Raw genomic sequence first — 20,087 nt, 5'->3', positions numbered from 1 at the left:
GGGTTAATAGGCCCCTCCACTACCATAAAGGATGAGAAATGTGGCCACTTGGCTCTACAAGTATGTTCTTTCATGTCAACGTGGGAAATCTTTATCAATTTAGAACTCCCTGTTGTCACTTACTTGCAGTTGAACTGAATTTTTGAGTGTGTGTATGTGTAAAGGTTTAAGTGTATTGAATTTGTGGTTTTGTCTCATTATTTGAAGAAGAAAAATAATCATAATAATCACACACAAACACTAATTTGAAACAATAACATCTACGGGGATTTTCTAAAGAGTGATGTTTTGTCTTTATCAGATCAAACAGTTAGAGAGGTTGGTTGTCTCTTACCCCTCAGCACACAGCTGCCTCTAACCCACTTTTTCCTTCCTATTTTCCTTGAGCTGGTCATAGAGAATTAAGTTAAAGAGGATAAGGAAATGCAAAGCCTAAAAAAAAAATAAAAATAAAGAAATGCAAAGCCTTTGACAGCCTCACTGTACTCTCAGTTCCATAGAGAAGTAAAAGAAAAACTTCATCTATAATTTTTGTTGTGAGGTGCTTTATATGCCTAAATTTAATCCTCATGAGTCTCTCAGTGGTAGGTATGATCCATATTAGAAATTAAAAGCGCAGGTAAATCACCCAAGATTTCACAGCCTATATGTGTCGCAGGTAGTATCAAAACCAAGATGGTCCATCCCAAATATGGTCAAAGTCTTTAAACTGTTAGTCCCTGACAGAAGGGACCCTGACTACACTGAACATCTGTGTACTGGCCCCAGCACATAGTAGCATTCAACCAACACTGGCAGACTGACCAGCTGAGTGTCCCTTACCCCTGCTTCTTTTTGGTTATACCACAGCTGTGCTCTAAATTGGTAACTTGAAAGGAATAGAAATTCCAAAAAATCTTCCAATTATTGCTAAACCATCACTTCCTCCTTTCAAGAGTCTTCTTTATTTTAAGGATAAAGGGATCCATCAATCTATTCATTCTTCTATACTACTTTTATCCAGTCAACAAATATTTCAGTGCAATGTAAGCAACCGTGGGAATATACATGCTAAGAACTATGTCTCTAGGTTATATAAAAGTGGCCGAATTGCTGTTCTTCCATAAACAGGACTGAGTTTCAAAAAATTAATGAATGTTAACAAGAGTGGAAATTGATTAAGACCTAGATGTTGCAATCATACACTACCTATTTGTTCTTAATTAACGGACTTTTTCAGAGCAGCTTTCGGTTTACTGAAAAATTGTACAAAATTCCCATATACATCTCTCCTACTCTACTCCACTCAATAAATTCCCCTATTATTAAATCCAATGTTAATGTTGTGCATTTGTTACAATTGATGAGTCAATACTGATAAATTATTTTTAACTAAAGCTCATGGTTTACACTAGGGTTCACTGTCTGTTATACATTCTATGGATTTTGACAAGTGTATAATGATCTATATCCAGCACCACAGTAACAAACAGAACAGTTTCACTGCCCAGAAAATCCTCTGTGCTCCACCTATTCACCCTTCCCTCTATCCTAACCCCTGAAAATCACTGACCATTTTATTGTCTCCATCGTTGGGAGACAGTTTTCCAGAGCATCAGTATAGTTGGTATCACACAGTAGATGGCTCTTTCAGATTAGCTTCTTCCACTTAGGAATACGCATTTATTGTTGAGTACTATTCCATCGTATAAATGTACCAGTTTATCCATTCACCTACTGAAGAACATCTTGGTTACTTTCAAGTTTGGACAGCTATAAAATAAAGCTGCTATAAACATTTGGAGGGACATATGTTTCTAATTTATTTGGATAAATAACAAGGAACGTGATTGTTGGGTTGTATGGTAAGAATGTGTTAAACCTGCCAAACTGTTTTCCCAAATACCTGTACCATTTTGCATTCCCAAGAGCAATGAACAGGAAGTGCTATTGGCTCACATTCGTACCAACATTTGATACTGTTAGGGTTTTGGATTTTAGGTGTGTAGTGGTATCTCATTGTGTTTTCGCTTGCGATCTCTAATGGCATATGAGGCTGAACATACTTTCCAAAGCTTACTGTCATCTGTATCTCTTTTTGGTTGAAGTCTCTGTTAGCTCTTCTGTCCATTTTTTACTTCTTTGTTTTCTTATTGTTGAGTTTTAAGAACTTACAATCATTTTTCACTGTTATAAAAACATAGAGCCTTGCTCTCTGCTCTGTAATTTTCTTCTTGATTTTGTCAACTAGATCCTGGAACTCAACTGCTGCTTTTCCAATGTCACCAAGTTCTATGTCAACATCAGAGTTAAAACTCTTATTCAATGCCCTGTACTCCACAGGGCTACGGGGACAGGACAACTGGAAGAAATAAGGGAATCATCTCAACAATGCCTTGAACAGTCTCAGCCCATGACCAAGCCGTCAGAACAAAGAAGTCAAAAACCACAATGCACCATGCAAAATCCAAACTGCAGTGCATTAGGTTAACACAATGCCCCATTATTTCAGTATTTTTAAAACATAAGACATCCTGAAGGTATTATTACTCTAGTGAGTTCATTCCAAACACTAATAAGCTATGTCAAAAAAGAAATTTCAACAAAAATTTAAATAAAGAAGGTCTTCAAAAGGGTAGAAGAACAAACTTTCTAACTTGCCACAGAGAATTAATACCTACCAGAATTTTTCTGTCTAAAAAGTAACCGAATTTAATGTTCTTTGGATTTTTATCAGCAGCAAGGTAAACAGGAAGAATCACTCAGAAGCACTTTTATGAAGTTATACAAAGAAATAAGTCTCAAGCATTTCATGGTTGGCAGCTTAAGATAATTTTTCATATTTTTAAGGGAAAAGTTTCTTAGTTCTTTTGACATGTTGATAATGTACCACAGATCTCAGTAATTACAGCAGATAAACCCTGATGAAGCAGTTGAGAAGATTATAGCCTAAGAATATCAGGACAGAAAAGGAAAAACACTCCCACTGGGTTGTGCCCTTTCTCTCTAATGCATTTGGACCTAAAAAATTTACAGATTACAGACCTCTATTCACAGGCTCTCTCTTGATTGCCTAAGGATCAGGCCCACCTGCCAGGACAACCTTCTGAATTCAGCCCTGAAGACATTTACCTTTCTCTCATCCAGCACTCTGGGAGAAGGCAATGGCACCCCACTCCAGTACTCTTGCCTGGAAAATCCCATGGGCTGAGGAGCCTGGTAGGCTGCAGTCCATGGGGTCGCTAAGAGTTGGACACGACTGAGCGACTTCACTTTCACTTTTCACTTTCATGCATTGGAGAAGGAAATGGCAACCCACTCCAGTGTTCTTGCCTGGAGAATCCCAGGGATGGGGAGCCTGGTGGGCTGCCCTCTATGGGGCCGCACAGAGTCGGACACGACTGAAGTGATTTAGCAGCAGCAGCAGCAGCATCCAGCGCTCTGCTGTCTCTAAACATTCTCACTTGGCACCGCCTCAGAAGGTAAGGACAGCTTAAAGTAGTTAAATCCACATATAATTCAGGAAGTTTATTTCACCTAAAAGCTTCTGCCTCTGGCCTCACTTGCTAACAAGTTCCAAAACGAACAAAGCTGAATCGGACCTCTCTGTTTTACCACATTTGGAACTGGACAGGTGCCAGCAAGCTTTCCTAATAAAGGGCTAGGTAGTTACTCTTTTAGGTTTCGCGGGCCATGCAGTCCCCGTTGCTATCACTCAGTTCTGAGGCAGCGCCACAAAGGCAGCCGCGGACAAGCTGAAAAGGAGTCCATGTGGCTGCGGATTTTATTTCAATAAAACTCTATCCATGGACACTGAAATTTGAATTTAATACAGTTTTCACATGTCATGAAATATTACGCGTCTTTTGATTTCTAAATGTAAAAACCATTCTCAGCTCAAAGGTTACACAAAAACAAGCATCAGACCAGATTTAACTCACAAGTCATAATTTGCCTCAAAAGAAATCTCAAAAAATGTGATAGTCACAAAACAAACAGGAGCCAGGTCCTTATATTAGAACAACCTGAGGAATCCTATGAGGAGACAAGCTTCCCAATGACAATAGAAAGAACAATATGCCTCAGAAATTTGGGGTATGTATATTTAAAAAGTCATCAAATATGCTATAATCTCATTTCATATGTGCTACAAAATTCAAGAAATCTTAAAAACTTAAAGAAATCTTGATTTCTTTAAAATCTAATTTACAACATCCTCCTTATTTAAAAGTTGGTAAAATATTAAGTATTTAAATACTAATAAGAAACATTGATTTTTTAAATATTGATTTTAAATCTTAAACACTCAAAACTGGGATATTTAAACATATTATCTCTACCCTTAACTGGCCATTTAAAGCAGCATATTAAAAGAGAAATATGAAGAGAGCGCTACACTGCTTGGCCTCTTACTCTACACCAGGCACTAGATTAACTGTTTTCCATATGTAATTCATTTAATCTTCACAGAAACTCTAGAGGTTGATCACTGTTCTCCCCATTTTATAGTGGGGGAAACAGGCACAAAATTAATAAACAGTGGAGCCAGGATCCAAACCTAGGCAGTCTAACTCTGAAGCTGGCATCATAAAACACCTGGAAATACTAAGACATGTCAGGTTGGTTAGATATTATTTCTCTTTGATTCAGTAATATCTTAGGGTTTAAATGGCCTCTCATTCTTTTAGGCATTTATGTTTTACTTTCACTGATACATAAACGCCTATTTTTAAAGGCCCTTCAATTATAAAGCCATGGATTCACCAATTAAGAAAAAATATAGATAAGGACTCCACCCAAGCATTCACAGAAGTTTAACTATCTATTCACATAAAAATTGTTTTCTTCCAAGTTCTATCAATATGCAATTATTACACAAATTGAGATTCTTTAACATCTTGCTTTCAAAGATATTAGAACATGGTAACTATCATTTTCTCACCCATCCTTATGGCATCTCCTATAGATAATGAGCTAATACATCTCTCTTTCAGTCATTCCTTCAAACATTCATTCAGAAATACTTCCACTGAACATGCTTACTACATGCAAGGCATTGTCCCAGGAACAGAAATGTTTAATGGCTAACTTTATGTGTCAATTTGGTCAAGGCACAGCACTCGTGTATTCGGGCAGACATCAGTCCAGAGGTCACTGTGAAGGCATTTTTAGATGAGATTAACATTTCAATCAATAGACTTTAAGTAAAGCAGATTCCAAAGAATAGCAAGAAGAGATAAGAAAGCCTTCTTCAGTGATCAATGCAAAGAAATAGAGGAAAACAACAGAATGGGAAAGACTAGAGATCTCTTCAAGAAAATTAGAGATACCAAGGGAACATTTCATGCAAAGATGGGCTCGATAAAGGACAGAAATGGTCTGGACCTGACAGAAGCAAAAGATATTAAGAAGAGGTGGCAAGAATACACGGAAGAACTGTACAAAAAAGATCTTCACGACCCAGATAATCATGATGATGTGATCACTAATCTAGTGCCAGACATCTTGGAATGTGAAGTCAAGTGGGCCTTAGAAAGCATCCCTACGAACAAAGCTAGTGGAGGTGATAGGATTCCAATTGAGCTGTTTCAAACCCTGAAAGATGATGCTGTGAAAGTGCTGCACTCAATATGCCAGCAAGTTTGGAAAACTCAGCAGTGGCCACAGGACTGGAAAAGGTCAGTTTTCATTCCAATTCCAAAGAAAGGGAATGCCAAAGAATGCTCAAACTATTGCACAATTGCACTCATCTCACATGCTAGTAAAGTAATGCTCAAAATTCTCCAAGCCAGACTTCAGCAATACGTGAACCGTGAACTCCCTGATGTTCAAGCTGGTTTTAGAAAAGGCAGAAGAACCAGAGATCAAATTGCCAACATCCGCTGGATCATCAAAAAAGCAAGAGAGTTCCAGAAAAACATCTATTTCTGCTTTATTGACTATACCAAAGCCTTTGACTGTGTGGATCACAATCTACTGTGGAAAATTCTGAAAGAGATGGGAATACCAGACCACCTGACCTGCCTCTTGGGAAATCTGTATGCAGGTCAGGAAGCAACAGTTAGAACTGGACATGGAACAACAGACTGGTTCCAAATAGGAAAAGGAGTACGTCAAGGCTGTATATTGTCACCCTGCTTATTTAACTTCTATGCAGAGTACATCATGAGAAACACTGGACTGGAAGAAACACAAGGTGGAATCAAGATTGCCGGGAGAAATATCAAGAACCTCAGATATGCAGATGACACCACCCTTATGGCAGAAAGTGAAGAGGAACTAAAAAGCCTCTTGATGAAAGTGAAAGAGGAGAGTGAAAAAGTTGGCTTGAAGCTCAACATTCAGAAAACGAAGATCATGGCATCCGGTCCCATCACCTCATGGGAAATAGATGGGGAAACAGTAGAAACAGTGTCAGACTTTATTTTGGGGGGCTCCAAAATCACTGCAGATGGTGACTGCAGCCATGAAATTAAGAGACGCTTACTCCTTGGAAGAAAAGTTATGACCAACCTAGATAGCATATTGAAAAGCAGAGACGTTACTTTGCCGACTAAGGTCCATCTAGTCAAGGCTATGATTTTTCCTGTGGTCATGTATGGATGTGAGAGTTGGACTGTGAAGAAGGCTGAGCGCCGAAGAATTGATGTGTTTGAACTGTGGTGTTGGAGAAGACTCTTGAGAGTCCCTTGGACTGCAAGGAGATCCAACCAGTCCATTCTGAAGGAGATCAACCCTGGGATTTCTTTGGAAGGAATGATGCTAAAGCTGAAGCTCCAGTACTTTGGCCACCTCATGCGAAGAGTTGACTCACTGGAAAAGACTCTGATGCTGGGAGAGATTGGGGGCAGGAGGAGAAGGGGACGACCCAGGATGAGATGGCTGGATGGCATTACGGACTCGATGGACGTGGGTCTGGGTGAACTCCGGGAGATAGTGATGGACAGGGAGGCCTGGTGTGCTGTGATTCATGGGGTCGCAAAGAGTCGGACATGACTGAGCGACTGAACTGAACTGAACGGAAAGCAGTTTACCCTCCTTTGAGGGTGTGTCTCATCTAATAAGTTGAAGGCCTGAAGAGAAACAAATAGAGATCCTCCCAGAAAGAGGAAGCATTCTGCTTCCAGACTGCCTTTGGACTCCAACTGCAATACCAACATTGCTATGGGTCTTAGTCTGCCAAGCAGCCATGCACATTTCCAGACTTGCCAGCTCCACAAATTGAGCTGGTTCCATAAAATAAATCAAGCTCAACAGATAGTAGACAGATGCTAGACTGATAGCTATATATATATATATATGAATGTGTATCTATACCTATCTAGCTATGTAGCATGTATAAATGTATATGTATATAAACATCCTATTGGTTCTATTTCTCTGGAGAACCCTGGTTATTACACATCCCCTTATATCCATTAAACTGGGAGTGGGGGGCGGGGAGGCAGAAACCAAAGTTCACCAAGAGTTGATGATCTGTGACAAAGGGAGCCTTCCCACGCTGCTGGTGGGAGTATAAACTATGACCACGGTGGGGTACAGCCAGTTGCATCTAGCAAAGATACAGGTGCCCTCATCCTATGACCCAGCCCCAGAAGAACAGCCATGTAGCCTTGCCACCTAGGCTCCCTGGGAATCACCTCTTAGTCGACTAAAATAACTGTCAAGTTTATAAAGAAAAACTGTACTTAGTGTGATAGTTTCGAAACTATCTCAAATCATTCAAGAGAAATCTAAGTCACATTCATCCACAAGAAGCTGAAAAAGCCAATGGAACCATGTCTAACTCTTTTGGACCCCACACCTTTTACAGACAGTAGTAGCAGCTTCTCACACTCACCAGGCATCTACAAATGGCCTGTTGTTCCCATACCCCAAGGTGAAAAGCCTGTATTAATGACAGAAAGAGAAAGCCCTGGAGCAGTGTCTGCATATAACAAGTGCTTGCTAAACATTAGCCATTATTAAGGATATAAAAATACACGTTTACTTGCTTTCCTTTAAGTGACTTGCTAAACAAAATGCCTGCCTTCTCCCTGGCACTTCTACTCTGTATATGCATGCTCAGTCACTTCAGTCATGTCAGCTCTTTGTGACCCTATAGACTGTAGCCCACCGGGCTCCTCTGTCCATGGGATTCTCCAGGCAAGAATACTGGAGTGGGCGGTCATGCCCTCCTCCAGGGGAGTCCCCCAACTCAGGGATCAAACCCATGTCTCCTGTATCCTCTTGCATTGTAGGTGGATCCTTTTCCATTAGCGCCACCTGGGAAGCCCTACTCTGTATATGGCGGTACCAAATAAGCCCTGCGGATAGAATCATCCCTTTCTGTTGAATAATCAGTTTACTAGTGGCAGACTTTATTTTGGGGAGCTCCAAAATCACTGCAGATGGTGACTGCAACCATGAAATTAAAAGATGCTTACTCCTTGGAAGGAAAGTTATGAGCAACCTAGACAGCTTATTAAAAAGCAGAGACATTACCTTGCCAACAAAGGTCCATCTAGTCAAAGCTATGGTTTTTCCAATAGTCATATATGGATGTGAGAGTTGGACTATAAAGAAAGCTGATGCTTTTGAACTGTGATGTTGGAGAAGACTCTTGAGAGTCCCTTGGACTGCAAGGAGATCCAACCAGTCCATCCTAAAGGAGATCAGTCCTGGATGTTCATTGGAAGGACTGATGCTGAAGCTGAAACTCCAATACTTTGGCCACCTGATGCGAAAAGCTGACTCATTTGAAAAGACCCTGATGCTGGGAAAGAGTGAAGGCAGGAGGAGAAGGGGACAACAGAAGATGAGATGGTTGGATGGCATCACCGACTCAATGGACATGAGTTTGAGTAAACTCCGGGAGTTGGTGAGGGACAGGGAGGCCTGGCGTGCTGCAATCCATGGGATAGCGAAGGGTTGGACTGAACTGAACTGAAGATGTGGCTGGATTGATTCTCTCTTCAGCAAATTAATGAAGAGCAGGAAATGATTAGACATCTGTCAGTCAGCTGGTGTTTAAAAGTCCTCATTTTACCCTTGTTAGTTGGGTAGCCATTAGGAAGGTCATTTGACCTTACTCTTAAACACACAACACACCATTGTCTGAAATTTACAATGAATAGCTGATAGAACAAAAGTAAACTTAAATCTAATCTTTCTCACCTTTCTGCTGCTCTTTTTTTAAATTTCTGGATAGATCTTGGTAAACCATACTCTTATTAGAACCTCATTTTCCCCGCCTCCTGTTGTTGTAGAATAAAAGAGCCCCTGAGCACATGGGAGGCACAAGACAAACACTTAGATCTGAGTTTAATTATATCCTTAGTTATCTTTTAGATACAGATTTGTATGGAGAACATATATTGGGGGGAGTAACTCAGTACTCTTCTAGGAACTCAGTATGCCAGATACATTTTTAAAGCCTTAACATTCTGTATACTTTTTAAGCACTTACACTTCTCAGAAATTATCCAAAAGGGAAAATAACATCATAAGACATATGAAAAGATGTAATTATGCTGTTCATTTTCTGAAATTTTTACAAAGAATTTGTGTCACTTCCCTAGTAAGAACAGTGGGGTTTATGCTTGTTTTTGTTTTAAGAGGATGAGCTTTGGGATGAAATAGCCCTGAGTCAGAACTCAGAAACTGCCCCCTTAATAGTTACATGACCTTCAGGAAGTCACCTAGCTTCTTGAGTGCCAGCCTGGAGATCTGTGAAAATAGGGATAATGTACACCTCCCTCAAAGAGGATTTTGCATCAGTCCAGAGACATAAAGTTCATTATAGAGCCTCGCACACCTACATTTCACTATCAATAAATGCAGTAAATGTACTTTTGAAAGAAGGGATGGATGAGTGAGTGAATAACTGAACAAACAATCCCAGAGGCTCCATGTGGGGCTGGTCAGTGCTAGTGAGAAGAACAGATCAATAGGGAATAGTGAAAACCATAAAAACTCTAAATCGACACCATCAGAGAGAGTTATCAGTGCATCTTGTCTTGAAACTATTCGCCAGTGAGCATGAGCCTGACCACTTACATTTCAGGGCAACCTCAGCAGGTCAAACCAAAGACCAAACCCAGGTTTCCTTGAGATCTGACCATCTGGGTGACCAGCTTCTGAGATGGCCCCCATCTCCTCATATTCCTGCCTCTGTGCAATTCTCTCCCACATTAGTCCAGGGCTGCCTCTGTGACCACTAGGATATGCAGAAGCGATGCTACCTCCCTTCTGAGGTTAGATTATGAAGGACTGCAGCTTCCGTCTGGGCCTGTCTTCTCTTGGATTCATTCTGGGCGAAGCCATGTCATAAGCAGCCCTATGAAGAGACTCATCAGGGAAGGAACCGAAGCCTCCTATCTGTAGCCATGTAAATGAGCTTAGAAGTGGGTCCTCTAACCCCTCTCAAGACTTCAGCCCCACCCAACAGTATAACAACCTCATGAGAGATTCTGAGCCAGAACCACCCAACTAAACCACTCCTGGATTCTTGACCTCAGAAACTGTGTAAGATAAGTATTTGTTGTATGAAGCTTCTAACTTCTGGGGTAATTTGTTACACAGCAATAGATAACTAATACACCAGTACAAGTAGAATAAGTCTTCAGACTTCAGTATTATTATTGGACCCATTTTATAGATAATGACACTGAGGTACAATGAGGTCAAATGACCTTCCTAATGGCTACCCAACTAAGAAGGGTAAAATGAGGACTTGAACATAACTTTGCCTGAGTCCAGAGCCAGTGCTGTTTAACCACCACACTATATATATTCTTCCACCTCCTCCTTCCCATCCCTGTCTACCGTAGTAGCCATGTCATCCTATAGTATTCCATAGTTCCTCTGTCATAGACAGCACTTACATCATATTTTAATTTTCTGTTTGAGTCATTCTTCCTTCCACCAGACTGTAAATTCCTAGAGGGTAAGAATCTGTCTATATTCATTCAATCATTTGACAAGGGTTTATTGAACCTACACTGTACTGGGTGGTGGGAATACAATGACGACCATAATCAAAACCCCATCCTTGCACAGCTCACAGTCTAGTAGAGAAGATAAGCATCTCTCAAGTGAATAGAAAACTACAAGTGCAAATTGCTTACACACAGGCTTTGTGCTCCATTTTCCTAGTAAGAATCCTGAGAGGTGATCACTCTGAATGAGGCTGAAGTGGAAACTGTAGCAGCTACCCAGAGGAAAAGGAGAGGCATGAAGGAGCCCCCTCATCCTTCCAGCAGAAAAACCACATACCCCAAGTTCTGAGATGGAGGGGAAAGGCCATATTTGAAGGGAGACCATGGGAAGAAGAACAGAAGCCCCGGGAGAGGGTCATGGCAGGAGAAGAGGCAGGAGGAAGTACCTGGGGTGAACATGGGCTGTCATCTGCAGACCATGTTCAGGACCCTAACTGCCCCGAAAAGCAGCGGGAGCAGTGGCAAGGGCTGGGGCTGCATGGGTCACGGGGCACAAGAGCATCCCTGCGGCAGCAGCACAAGGCACAGCCTGGAAGAAGGCTGGAGTGAAAGCGGGCAGATCCTTCGGAGGCAGTCGCCACAGGCAGCAGCGAAGTGATGGAAGCGCTTTCATACTGGCCCCCAATGCCTTGCACAGCATCTTGCCTGGCACAGGGTCGACCCTCTGTACATAGTAACGGAAATGAAGCACTTGTTGAAAGAGTAGAGCACGGTAACCTGCTGCAAACGAGAAAGAAACAGCACACAAGAGCTCTGAGACCTTCAGCCCTTAGGGAGTTCATAGAAATCGGCTTTAAAAAGGGAGGTGCAACATGGTTCAAAACACTCAGCGTGGAAGCGTCTGTCAATCTTGCCTGGTACATGTCAGCCTGGTATGTCAAGTTCTTCTTCCAAAACTCACTATATGTAAGTCACCCCTCCTGATTACACGTAAAATTAAAAAAAAAAAAACATTAAAATTATAAATAAAAAATAACTTCCAACCTCTAAAAAAAAAAAAAGAAAGGAAACAAATAAGGACTGTCTGAGACATGAAGCACTGTCTGGGCAGTATTTAAGCCACTCCAGGAAACATGAGTGACTGCCATTTAGTCAAGACAACCCCAGAGACCATTTTCTAAAGATGAAACAAAACATGAAACCAGGTGAGGCTGGGCAACTCTACAGTGTATAAACTTTGTGACGCCTTTGCCAGTTTTATCGAAACCACAGCAAAATGAAGAGTAAGCTTTAAAAGCTTTAATTTTATGCTTTTTCCTTAAAAGTTCAATATTCCACAATCACGCATATGAAAAAGTTATTTGTTGTTTATAAATGCCTGTGTGCTCAGTCATGTCTGACTCTTTGCCACCCTATGGACTGTAGCCCTCCAGGCTCCTCTGTGCATGGGGATTCTCCAGACAAGAATACTAGAGCAGGTTGCCACGCCCTCCTCCAGGGGATCTTCACAACCAAGGGATCAAACCTGCATCTCTTTCACCTCCTGCATTGGCAGGCAGGTTTCTTTACCACTAAGCCACCAGGGAAGCTATGAGATTTAGCTACTGATATGCTAAAATCTGAGACTAAGGTGAATTAAAAGGATTTTTTTTTTTTTTGAGTGGAAAAAAAAAAGGGTATGTGATGTAACTTCCCACCCCATCCCTGGACTCCATCATGAAATCTTCAATAAAATCTAAGTGGGCTCTGTGGAGGTAATGCAAAGACATGCCAAGGCTAGCTTCACGGGTGGCATGAGACAGGACGGGGGCTGCCCTGGGATCCCAGCAGGAGCGGTTTCTTCTTTGCTGAAACAAGTGGTCAAGTACCCGACTGATAGCTCGCCAGCGGTGGGCAGCGGGCTCCACGCTCTCGTCTCCATAGATGTGCCTGTATCCTCGGACCGTGTGTGTTCCCTGGTCCTCTCCCCTCTGCCGAGAGGTGGACACATCTTATATTCCAGCTCTGCCTGAGATGGATTCAGAAGAGGGAATCCACAAACCCGCAGAGCCTCGTGTTTAAAGCCTGATGAAAGTGTAGCGGGTTTCCCTGGGGGCTCAGTGGTAAAGAATTCTCCCGCCAGTTCAGGAGACGTAAGAGGCCCGGGTTTGATACCTGTGTCAGGAAGATCCTCTGGAGAAGGAAATGGAAACCCACTCCAGTATTCTTGCCTGGAAAATTCCATGGACAGAGGAGCCTGGCGGGCTACAGTCCACGGGGTCGCAAAGAGTCGGACACGACTCAGCGACTGAGCACAGCAAAAATTAGATTGACGAATCTGGCTTTAGACTTGAGGTTAAGCTGGTTTAGATGTGAGGCTAATTATTTTCATCTGTCTGCCTCCTGTGTCTCTTTCTTAATTATCTCCAAACTCAAGCAGGAAAGAGTGCTATTTATAGAATTCCTCAATTTCAGACCTCAGCCACTGTGAGTATACTGAAGATGGTTTGCAAGAAAGTACAACTAGATGTTTAATAAAAGTTATTTCTGTGTAAGTAAGTTTGACTATATGTTAAGGTTTTCCTGTTAGAAACATGTATTGCCAAGATTTTCAAACTCTGGTTATTAAAGCAGTTGTTAAAAAAAAAAAATAGCTGTTACATTTTACACTTCCACATGTCTTGATGAGCCAGGATTTAAATTCAAGTCTGTGTGTCCTCCAAGCCCACACTCTTGTATTAATGAGTTTCTCCCTACCCTGACCAACTATTCTTCTCAGTTTGGGTGAAAATTATTTCTTCTGAATCCACACCATCTACATTTATTTCTCAGATCTGTCTAACATTCCCTGCCAGATTTTATTCTCTTTTATCTCTTCCCAATGGTGAAGTATTAAGGGAAAAATTTTTAATAAAAGTGACTTACATTCAGGACAGTTTTGCCACATGAAGAACTTGAAGACCAAGCTTTTAAAATCTGAGCTTTAATACAATAAAACATTTGATGGAGATTGGAATGGAAGAGGGTGTGGAGTTTATGGCCAACCTAAAGCCCATTATTGCTCATAAGTATTCAATAAATATTGGCAATGATGATCTGAAAATGCAGTCTAGAGCACACTAAGGAAGAGTATTTCCTAGCTAAAGGACTTAAGTATTAGGGACTTCAATACAGTCAGCAAGGTCTCCTTTTGTGATATACCATCTTCACCCAGGAAAGCAGCTAAAAGAATAAGGACACAGGTCAAACGCGGTTAGAAAGAAAAGTGAGCAAGATTTACTGTTATTTCACTCCAGAGGGACACTCTGTCCAGCCTGGATGTACCCCTCAGGTACTGTGAATATAAAATTTGATTTTTTTAGAAAACTATAGCTAGCAATGTAATGCTAGTTTTCACTGGAGAGCAAATATATTGTACCAAAACTCCTGTGATTCACAGTGGCTTACCTAATAAATTTCTGGTGGGTGAGACAGATAAGTAAGAAAAACTAGAAAAAGAAGAAATGTAATTTGTCTACCTACTTCTTTTTGATCGTGTAGCCAATATCCATTTTTTCTTTTACAAAGAAAGGAATTCTTTTTTTGTAAAATAGTAGGGACTGAATTAACTCAGTCACTAGAACTTTTTAAACTCGGGCCTCTGCTGAAAGCATCTCTGGTTCATCCTGCCACACACATGTTTTCATTTCCATTCTCAAAAGCACTTTCTCCCTCACTCCTGGACATAGAGCAACTACACTGGGTTTTCTTATTCTTTCTAAAATAGTCTCCACACTCAGGCATCCATGCTGCGCCCTGGGTGGGCAGAACAGTGGACTCTGAAGATGCTCTAATCGTCGGGACATGAGACTGTTACTTGACACGGCAAAGGGTCTTGCAGATGTAATAAGGTTAGTGACCCTGAGCTGGGTATCTGATCCTAGATTTTTCAGGTAGGTCCAATTTAATTATATGAGTGCAAACACACAGATAGGTGGCAACATGGGAAGGATACCATCTACCATACCTGTCTCTGAAGACGGAAGAAGGATGCCACACACCAAGAAATACAAGCAGAGAAGACACAGATACACATTGTCCCCTAGGAGCCTCCAGAGAGAAGTGGATACTGCCAACACCTTGATTTTAGCCCATGTCAGACTTCTGATCTACAGCATAATAAATCATTTTGTATGGCTTAAGCTACCAATTTTCTGGTAATTTCTTATAGCAGATACAGACCCATGTGTATTCTCTCCACCCAGAATATTCTTACCTGTCTTGACCCCCTGGTAAATGTTTTGTTCCTTTGGGTCTCTGTTCAAATACTGCCTTCCCTGTGAGAACTTCCCAAAGGCCATCCTTCCTTCAGGTCCTGTGGGCCACTCCACCCTCTTTGCTCCCAAGTTTCTTCATATTCACTTCAACTGGGCATGTTGTGATTTATGTTAGACATCACATCCCCACGTTACCTATTCTCGACAATGGAATATGAGCTCTAATATATAACAGGGGCTCCATGGTATTTGAGTGAATGGATGAGTGACTGAACGAGTGTTTAAAAAACTGAAGTCATAGACTTGAGTTCTAAAAGAATTCAGGGCAAACATGAAAATAAATCAGGCTACAAAAGTGTGTAAACCTACAAGTAAAATATCAAAATATGGTTTTAACACCAATTTCTCTAAGTTTGCAATGTGCCATGAATCACTGACATGCTAGTGTAACACTTGGGGGAATAAATGAATGAGTATTAAGTGATCTCTTAGAAGCGACCATTCTGGGACTTCCCTGGTGGTCCACTGGCTAAGAATCCGCCTGCCAATGCAGGAAATATGGGTTCGATCCCTGGTCTACCACATGCCTCAGAGCAACTAAGCATGTGCACCACAACCCCTGAGCCTGCACTCTAGAACCTGCAAGCCAAAGCTACTGAAGCCCACGCTCCCTAGAGCTCATGCTCTGGAACAAGGGAAGTCACCACAATGAGAAGCCCATGCACCACACCTAGAGAAAGCCATCACTGCGCACAGTGATGAAAACCCAGCCCAGCCGATAAATAAGTAAATTTTTTTTTAATTGCCATATTTTAAAAAGTGACTATTCTGCTAAATGTGTTAACTGATATCAGGGGAAATCTTTTTCATGATGAGCCCTGGATGGCCCCCCTCCAACCCTGAGTGACAGATTTGGGATCCCTGATGCTCTTTTTAGGGCTGTGATTCTTCAATTTAGGGTCCCCAGAGGGCTTGTTAGAACAATCTGTCTGGAGCTCCATCCCCAGGGTGTCTGAATCAGCAGGTCTGGAGTTGGGCCGTGATGTTTCTAATAAGTTCCCAGCAATACAGAAGATGCTGGTCAGAGAACACACTTTGGGAACCACTGCTCCAGGACAAGGCTCACCCCAGACCTCTGGTTCCAACCCTTTCTCTGACAGTCAGTCTTAGGAGACCTCACTTCCAAGTCCAGGCACTGGCCAGTATCACTTGGCCTAGGCCTTGTTGGAGGGGAGTTTAGGTAAATAAACTTTCCCAACCAAGCACATGGAGGTCTTTCTTACGAAACCAGACTCTCAATTCAGGTTCAGTTACTTTAGCACTTAATGCTTCCCTCCAGTCATTGCAACACCTTGATGGAAATCCAGAGCCTGATCATGAACACAAACCAGTCAAAGTGTCCAGGCCCTGGGAAACGGCAGGTCGCCAGAGAACCGGGAAAACTCAACAGCCTTGAGAGCAGATCCTATGAGATCACGTTACAATTAGGCATCTATGTCCTGAGGCTTAACTCAATCAGGAGGAAATCATTCATGTCTTAACCTAGAAATAAAGCATTATATCTAAATGGCTGGAAAAAATACCGCAGTAATACACTCCACATGCTTGCAAACCATTCCCTCCTTACTTCCTCCAGAAAGACAAAACAGAGGTTCTAAGAAAGTGCAAGGAACACCACCCCAAAGATTATGGTGAGTTAAGTTTAGCCAAGAGTATGACTACCTTTAGAATGGACAGAGAGGGAAGCCAGCTTCTCTCAGTAAACTAGACTTTCACCTACCAATGGATCCCCAGGATGGAGGGAGGAAGACCTTTCACGCTCTGATGGACATCCAAGTACTCCATGTCTGTCAATAGGGTTACCCCGCCCTAGACAACTGACATTTGAGACCTAGACAAAAGGGAATTGAACATCAAAGCAAAAAACACCAAACTTCACCACATTCCAAGTGGAACTAGTTATTTTTCAAACTGCCTGGTATTTGCTACTATCTATCTAGGTGGCAGAGGATGAGATAGCTAGATAGCATCACCGATTTAATGGACATGAACTTGAGCAAACTCCAGGAGGCAGCGGAGGACAGGGAGACATGGTGTGCTGCAGTCCATGGGGTCACAAAAGAGCTGGACATGACTTAGCAACTGAACATCAGCAACAACAAAATCAAGGGCTAACCTGGACAGGCAAGCCTTACATTTCTAGAGTTAAACCCACCCAAAATGGGCCTTTCAGCTTTAAGGCCTCTGAGAATTTAATACATACAGCTGCATTTCAGCTCTGCTCTCCATGAAACAAGAAATGCGAATTTTTGCTACTGATTCCCAATAGTCTCCAAAGTCGTAAAACTGAACTTTTCCATCATTTGAATAATATTTTTAAATGTATTCAACATTACATTCAAATTCCCTTCCCAGGATGATGTTTTCATTCCAGACCAGCCACCACAGACCTCTGCAGTCGGCAGAATTTTCAGACATGCATAAATATAAGCACACACACAGCCATTTACCCTGGTGAAATTTCACGTACGCAGGGAGATTATTTTTAGTTATGGAACCCAGTCAAAACTTGGTATGAAGTAAAATCAAGCAAGAGCAAAATTGGTAGACAAAGTGATGATGCTCTTATTTTTCCATCTATTTTTATATTCTTTTCTAAACATTTCTGGCCATGAGTCAAGAGAAGCAAATGCCTTAACAAAGGCAGTTTTGATGATAATGGTGGCAACATCAAGTAGTCAAGTTATTCCCTGACTTTTCTGTTCAATATATGACATATATATGCAGATAAGACCACACAGGTAGACAAAATCCCCTCTATCCAGATAATGGTCACTTTGCAAACATGTCAGTGCAATGTTAGTTTGCCTTGCTGGAAAAGGGAAAAAACAAAGCATTTATCAGATCCATAAATAGTTGAGAAAAATTATTGAACATCCACTAGAATATGCACTCCCTAAGGGCTGAGACTTGGTCTGTTTTTTGAAGACTTCCATAGCCACAGTACCCACAGCAATAACTGGTACATAGTGTTCATTAAAATCCAAGAGTATTATATAGATGGAATCTAGAAAGACAGTACTGACAACAATCCGATGTGCAGGGCAGCGAAGGAGACACAGACATAAAAAACAGACTTTTGGACGCAGTGGGAGGAGAGGGTGGGATAATTTGAAACAACGGCATTGAAACATATACATTACGATATGTAAAATAGATAGCCCCTGAGAGTTTGATGTATGACGCAGGAAACCCAAAGCCGGTGCTCTGTGACAACCTGGAAGGAAGAGACAGGGAGGAAGGCGGGAGAGGGGTTTAGAGGGGAGGGGACACGTGTATGCCTATGGCCAATTCATGTTGATGTATGGCAGAGACCATCACAATATTGTAAAGTAATTATCCTCCAATTAAAACAAATAAATAATTTTTTTAAAACCCAAACATATACACTCTAGTGCTAACTAACCAATGTGCTAGACCATATCAATCAGTTATCACTATTATAAAACTGTGTTGCAAACCACCTCGGAATATCATACAATAATAAGCAATTATTCTCTCAGTAAGCAAGAAGCAACAATTTCTCTTTTGCTGACACATCTGTTGGTTGGCTAGAGTTCAGCTAACCTGGGCTGGGCTCAGCTGAATTCCAGTCCGCTCCACATGTCTTTCATTCTCTTCCGACCAACAGCACCTAAGTCATTATCCTCTCCCAGAGAACAATAGGAAAAGGAGAGGCCAAACTGAAACACCAGCTCCTTTCAAGCCTCTGCTTTCTGGCTAAAGCAAGTGGCGTGACCACACCCAGCACCCCTGGGGTGGGGAAGTGTATGTCTCCTTTGGAGATGGGATGGGCTGGGGGGCAAATGTCCCCCACAGACCAGCATTTCCAAAACCTGAATAAGAGACTTTTCCTTTTAAAGAAACAAAATGCCTCTAGGACCTCCAGAGTTGACCAAAGCTATTTTTTATTTTAATTTGCTTAAATAGATAAACTTAAATATATAAAAGGACTTCACATTTGTAAGTGTAGATCTATCTCTTATGCTGGCAATCTCATACCACTATAAAAATAAATGGACAAATTAAACTCAGACAAAACTGCAAAGCCAATAAAATTCAAAATACCATTAGTGCATGTAAAGGATTAGGTTGTTTCGTTGACACTAAATTGCTGCTTTCAATTTGCCCGCGGTGCTAATGGCTACGGCCCCATTTCCCTTGCATTCATCACGCCTGTGCTGCTACTTGCCGTATGAAAACACCATTCCCCAAGCATTTCTCTCTCTTCTAAAAACAGCACTCTGTGATATCATTTGGTCTGCACTTGACGCAAAGATTATTTTTATATTAAGCCTGCTTCTATTTTTCTCTCGTTAGACCATGACAGTTAATGAATTTCTATCAGAGCCAGAGCTTCAGAAAACCCAATGCCCCAAAAATGAATACAGAAAGAACTCAGCACTTGTGGTGTTACGTATCATCAGCTGATCCAGAATAAGTAGATAAAGGGGCCAATTTTTAAAATTATTATCGAAATGAAACTTCCCATTTTTGAAGTTCTCTTTGAGAGTCCTCCAGGGAAATGCAGACCTCCATTAGAGAAACACTGAGCCTGCCCACTGTCTCCACTCTATGGCTTCTGAACCATAGTGCATCATGAAGCCACTTATGTGCAACCTCCCACTCTGGGGTCCATAGGTCCACCCATCACCTCCTGGACCATAGGTCCATCACCTCCTGTTGCTCATTCAGAGTTACCAGCATGCCCAAGCCATGCACTGAAAGATCAAAAGTTTTCTTCACAGACTACCTATGACTAAATAGACCAGAAATATTGGGAAGTGGGAGGCCTGAGAACTATACCATCGTTTCATGGCAGGAGTGGATATCTGTCAGTGTCTGCCTTCCCAGCATCCACCAAGATGAACCCCCTAGCTCCTTGCAGTCTCAA

The 20,087-nt window shown here is 41.6% G+C and overlaps 1 protein-coding gene across 1 annotated transcript in view; it reads right to left on the bottom strand.

The window, feature by feature from the left end:
• Positions 1-20,087, bottom strand: part of NCALD (neurocalcin delta) — a 477,985-nt gene that overhangs the window by 359,038 nt on the left and 98,860 nt on the right. The gene's annotated exons all lie outside the window — the stretch shown is intronic.

This window comes from Budorcas taxicolor, chromosome 14 (assembly GCF_023091745.1).
Source record: "Budorcas taxicolor isolate Tak-1 chromosome 14, Takin1.1, whole genome shotgun sequence".
NCBI lineage: Eukaryota > Metazoa > Chordata > Mammalia > Artiodactyla > Bovidae > Budorcas > Budorcas taxicolor.
The sequence above is the reverse complement of the archived record's forward strand: the minus strand, read 5'-3'. Positions and strand labels throughout refer to the sequence as shown.